This window comes from Panthera pardus, unplaced genomic scaffold, assembly GCF_024362965.1.
Source record: "Panthera pardus isolate Hobbes unplaced genomic scaffold, ASM2436296v1 HiC_scaffold_27, whole genome shotgun sequence".
Taxonomy (NCBI): Eukaryota; Metazoa; Chordata; class Mammalia; order Carnivora; family Felidae; genus Panthera; species Panthera pardus.
Genome location: NW_026526843.1, coordinates 65,196,665 through 65,202,664, shown reverse-complemented (window position 1 = coordinate 65,202,664; position 6,000 = coordinate 65,196,665). Strand labels below are relative to the sequence as shown.

At 40.5% G+C, this 6,000-nt stretch overlaps 1 pseudogene; it reads left to right on the top strand.

Annotated features, from left to right (window-relative positions):
* The first annotated feature begins 1,460 nt into the window (after positions 1-1,460).
* LOC109260147 (MARCKS-related protein-like) overlaps positions 1,461-6,000 on the top strand; it is a 34,388-nt pseudogene continuing 29,848 nt past the window's right edge.

The following is a 6,000-nucleotide window of genomic DNA, read 5'->3' as shown; positions in this document are numbered from 1 at the left end:
GAAAAATATTCCATGCTCATGGATTAAAAAAAACAAATATTGTTAAAATGTCGATACTGCCCAAAGAAATATACATATAGAATGCACTCCCTATCAAAATGACATGAGCACTCTTCACAGAGCTAAAAAAAACAATGCTAAAATTTGTGTGGAACCAGAAAAGACCACGAGTAGCCAAAGTAATGTTGAAAAAGAAAACCAAAGCTGGAGGCATCACAATTTCGGACTTCAAGCTGTATTACAAACCTGTAATCATCAAGACAGTATGGTACTGGAACAAAAACAGACACATATATCAATAGAATAAAACAGAGAACCCAAAAATGGACCCACAAATGTATGGCAAACTAGTCTTCAACAAAGCAGGAAAGACTATCCAATGGAAATAAGACAGTCTCTTTAGCAAATGGTGTTGTGAAAAATGGACAGCGACACGCAGAAGAATGAACCTGGAACCCTTTTTTATACCATACACAAAAATAAATTCAAAATAGATAAAAGACCTAAATGTAAGATAGGAAACCACCAAAGTCCTACAGGACAAAACAGGCAGCAACCTCTTTGACCTTGGCTGCAGCAACTTCTTACTTAACATGTCTACAGAGGCAAGGGAAATGAAAATAAAAATGAACATTGGGACATCATCAAAATCAAAAGCTTCTGCACAGCAAACAACCAACAAAACTAAACAGCAACCAACGGAATGAGAGAAGATATTTGCAAATGACATATCAAGTAAAGGGATAGCATCCAAAATTTATAAAGTCGTTATCAAAGTCAACACCCCAAAAACAAATAATCCAGTGAAGAAATGGGCAGAGGATATGAATAGACACTTTTCCATGAAAACATCCGGATGACTAACAGACATGAAAAGATGCTCAAAATCACTCATCAGCAGAGAAATACAAATCAAAACCACAATGGGATACCACATCACACCTCTCAGAATGGCTAAAATTAACAACTCAGCAAACAACAGATGTTGGCAAGGATGTGGAGAAAGGGGACCCCTCTTACACTATTGGTGGGAATACAAACTGGTGTAGCCACTCTGGAAAACAGTATGGAGGTTCCTCAAAAAAATGGAAAATGGGACTACCCTATGACCCAGCAATTGCATTACTAGGTATTTATCCAAACGATACAAAAAAACACAAAAAACAACACCCCATTGTTTATAGCAGTGCTATCACCAATAGCCAAATTATGCAACAAGCCCAAATGTCCATCAATGATGAATGGATAAAGTAGATGTGGTATAGATTCTGGCACAGGTCGGTGGGCACAGCTAGCGGGTCCTGAGATGGAAAGGGGGGTGAAGCTCTGTTCACCCCCATACTCCTCCCCCTCAGGTGCAAGCGTCACCCTTTTGCCAGCCAGGCCAACCCGGCTGAACTATCCACTGCAGCACAAGGGGAAGGGGGGGAGGCTCCGGGCGACCCCAGTAGACCCCCATCATGGGAAGCCAGAGTTCCAAGGCTCCCTGGGGCAAGGTGACCACCAAGGAGGCAGCTGGCACCTCCCCTGCTAAGGTAAAGTGACAGGAGAATGGCCACGTGAAAAGCAATGGAAACTTATCCCCCAAGGGCGAAGGGGAATCGCCCTCCATGAACGGAACAGAGGAGGCAGCCAGGGGCCACTGGCGATCCCATTGAGCCAGTACCCCCTAGCCAGGGCATTGAGGTCAAGGGGGATGCCCCCACCAAGGAGACCCCCAAGAAGAAGAAGAAATTCTCTTTCAAGAAGCCTTTCAAACTGAGTTGTCTGTCCTTCAAGAGAAATGGGAACGAGGGTGGGGGTGTTACATGACTCCTCACCCAAAGAGGAAGAGCAGAAGCAGGGGGAGATCAGTGCCTGTGGCAAGGAAGGCACAGCTCAGGAAAGGGCCAGGAGCCCCAGGCCAAAGGGGCAGAGGCTGGTGTTGCCTCCAAAGGAGGAGACACAGAAAAAGAGGCAGGGTCTACAGAACCATCCACTCCCGTGGGGCCGGATAGTGGCCCTACACCCACCAGTGAGCAGAATGAGCAGCTGGGTGAGGAAAGGTAGGTGAGCTCTAAGCTGCAAAAATTGTGCTGTCCTTGTGAGGTCACTGCCTGGACCTGGTGACCTGGTTGCCTTCCTCTGCCAAGAAAGGAAGGGGCTGTTGCCCCCTCCCATCCACGTTCCCTCTCCTTTTCCCTCCTGTGGATTCTCCCATCCTCCATTTGGGCTTTCTCTTAAGGTCAGTTGAAGATGGTCCCTTGCAGTTTCCCAAGTTAAGTTAGTGATGTGAAATGCTCCTGTCCCTGGCCTTACCTCTCCTGTCCCCACCCCTACAGAAGGCAATTGCTGGTTTTCTTCCCCAATTCTTTTCCAAGTAGGTTTTGTGTACTCTTTTCCCCAAATCCCTGAGCCAGATGTGGAGTACCTACACTCCCAAACCCTGAGGGTCCAGCATCCCCCTCCACCCCCATTGAGTTTTTAGTCTCTTGTCCTGTGCCTAGTGGCACCTGGGCTGGGGAGGACACTGCCCCTGTCTAGGTTTTTATAAATGTCTTACTGAAATTCAAACCTCCAGCTTGTGAATCAACTGTGTCTCTTTGTTGACTTGGTAAGCAAGTATTAGGCTTTGGGGTGTGGCAGGGAGGTCTGTAATGTGAAACAACTTCTGTTGTCTTCTTTTCCCCCTCCAAACCCCAGATTTGTACTTTTTTTCTAACTGCTAAAACCATTCATTTCCACGTGGTTTTAGTGTAACATTTGGAAAATGAATAAATGTCATCCCTTTAAAAGAAAAAGAAGTGGCTTATATATATATATATATATACATATATATATATATATATTGCATGTACATATGTAATATATGTATATATATAGTGTATGTACCTATGTAATATATGTACATATATACATATGTACAATGGAATATTATTCAGCCATCTAAAATAATAAATTCTTGCCATTTGCAACAACATGGATGGAACTAGAGTTTATTATGTTAAGCAACCTAAGTCTTTCAGAGAAAGTCAAATATCAGATGATTTCACTCAGATGTGGAATTCAAGAAACACAACAGATGAACATAGGTGAAGGGAAGGAAAAATACAATAAGATAAATCATAGAAAGAGGCAAACCATAAGATAATATAAAATACAGAGAACAAACTAAGGGTTGCTGGAGGGAAAGAGGGTGGGGAGATGGGCCCCTTGGGTAATGGACATTAAGGAAGGCACTGGGTGTTATATGTAAGTGATGAATCACTAAATTCTAAATTCTACTCCTGAAACCACTACTACACTATATCTTAACTAACTGAATTTAAATAAAATAAATAAAATAAATAAAATAAAATAAAATAATTTATTCCAAAGACTAAAACTATGCAGAGATCTCAAACTTTGATCCTCTCATTAGAAGGACCTGCTGGTTTAGATAAGGCTGGTCACTGTAAAGGAAATAAAACTGGTTAGTTTTTTGGTTTGATGCACATATTTGTGAAGACTGCAGAAACCCAGATTGCTTTTTCTAAGAGAGAAAATCCATGGCCAAGGTGTATACATCCCACTTCACCACTCCCTGCCCCTTCTCTTTATTTGAAGACCTACTTCAAATCTTTTAGTAGGTATCAACAGGGACTTCTGAGCAGAGTCAAAAAACAAAAAGAATGGCATGGATAACTAACTGAACTATCATTTCTCAGTCAAGACAAAGAAGTAGGGGAATTGAGTACTGGAGCTTGTAGCTTTGACTTGTTAGCTAATGGGTGGGTAGTTGCAGAGAATAAGAAGAGTGAATTGAACTATCCACAATGTAGTGCTTTGATAGGCAGCCAGTTCACAATATTCAGAACTTGTAAATGCTTCTGTGTTTTGCCTGAGTGATGAAAGGGGAGGCCAGAAAAATGTTTTGATTAGGAAAAGACATTATGTGCTCTTTTTAAAGTTTATTTATTTATATTTGAGAGAAACAGAAATGGTGTGAACAGGGGAGGGAGGAGGGGCAGAGAGACAGGGAGAGATAATCCCAAGGAGACTCTGCACTGTCAGCAGAGCCTAATGCAGGACTCAAACTCATGAACCTGTGAGATCATGACCTGAGCTGAAACTAGGAGTTGGACACTTAACCAACTGAGCCACCTAGGTGCCCTTATACTTTATTTAATTATCTTAAATGCCTTTGTTTTTGTCAGATTTAATGAGGTACAATTGATAAATAAAATTCTAATATATTTAAAATATATATTGTCTTTATACACACAAACACACACACACATACACACACACACACACGCTGTGAAAGGATCCCCACCATCATCTAGTCAATCATCACATCCATCACCTTGCACATTTGTGAGTAGGGTAGTTTCATGAGAAAATTTAAGTTCTACTCTCTTAGAAACCTGAATTAGACATTTACACACCACTCTTGGATTTAAAAACTGTAACCAAGAGGGCTTAAATGTCTGCTGATAAAGTCTGCTGGGTAAAATCTAATATCTGGGTCTTATATGACCATGTCATAATGTGCTTAATGACAACAAGGAGTGCAGTGAGAATATACCATGTAGGAAATAGGTTCTATGGGGCTGATTTTACCAAATGAAGGTTGAAGTTGGGGTATCATTCATTAGACAAGTGTTTTTTGAGCACCTACTATGTGTAAAGCATTGTGCTATGCTATCTTATAGATCAATGAACTTTCACAAATATGGCAGATGCTATGGGGGATACATACTTCTGCCTTCAAAGAGGCTACAGTTTATTAGGGGAGATAAGACGTATACAAAAAAGAATTATAGAAATATAAAAGTAACAGTGGTTTAGTGTCATGTTAATGGTACACATGACTATGAAATTTCAGAGATGAAGAAATAATTTCCTAACAGAATGATCATGGATGTTTTACAGAGGGATGGACAGGATTTCGTGTATGCATGTATTTGGATTTCTTTGAAAATGTGAAAAGAGACTATAAGGAGGATGACAGAGCATCTGTTCTTGGATTCTAGCAACAGTAGGTAGGGAATAGGTTTAAAATACATCAGAGTAATTTGGGGTAACATATGAAAAGCATCTTCCTGATTCTATGGACAGTAAGACGCTGGAAGACACAAGAAAACTTAGAAAGTTTACAACATTTTAAAGTTGAAGATTAGATAGTCATAAACCTGTGATAGTTTAAAATGAGTATTTTGTACAAGCAGGTAAATGGTACTACCTCCTTGGATGTTTTCCATAAGCACAGTTATAACATGTTTGAAAGGGAATTCATCTTTTTTCCTTCACCACCCTAAACTAGCTCCTCCTCTTGAGTTATCCATCTCAGTGAATAACTGGACCATTCACCTGCTCAAGGTCAGAATCCTTGATACTCTTCTCTCTCCTTCACTTCCTACATCTAAAATGCCACTAAGTCCTGGTTATTCTAGCTCCAGAATCTCTCTTGAGTTTCCCCACTTCTCCCCAACCCCACTGCCACTTCCCTAGTTCAGTTCCCCATCATTTTTCCCTAAAGTGCCATGTTAGTCTCCAAAGTGTTCTCACTGTTTACAAATGTAAGATAAAAGTTTCAAGGGAAACTCAAGAAGTGCTTTCATCTCCTTACCAGTGCATTTTACCACCATCCCCCAATATTATTGGAATTATCTTCCTAAGACACATGTCTAAAACTTCGGCTCACTTCTTAATAATAATTTTTCCCTACAAAGGCCAAATATCATTTTAGTGCACATTCTTAGTTCAATCTATGATAATAAAAGTCTGATGACTTCTTTTTCTTATTTTTTTCTTATTTATTTTTTTAAAATTTACATCCAAGTTAGTTAGTATATAGTGCAATAATGATTTCAGGAGTAGAATCCAGTGATGATTCATCCCTACATATAACAGTCAATGCTCATCCCAACAAGTGTCTTCCTTAAAGCCCCTTGCCCATTTAGCCCATTCCCCACCCACAACCCCTCCAGCAACCCTCAGTTGTTCTCTATATTTAAGAGTCAAAGTCTGATGACTGAG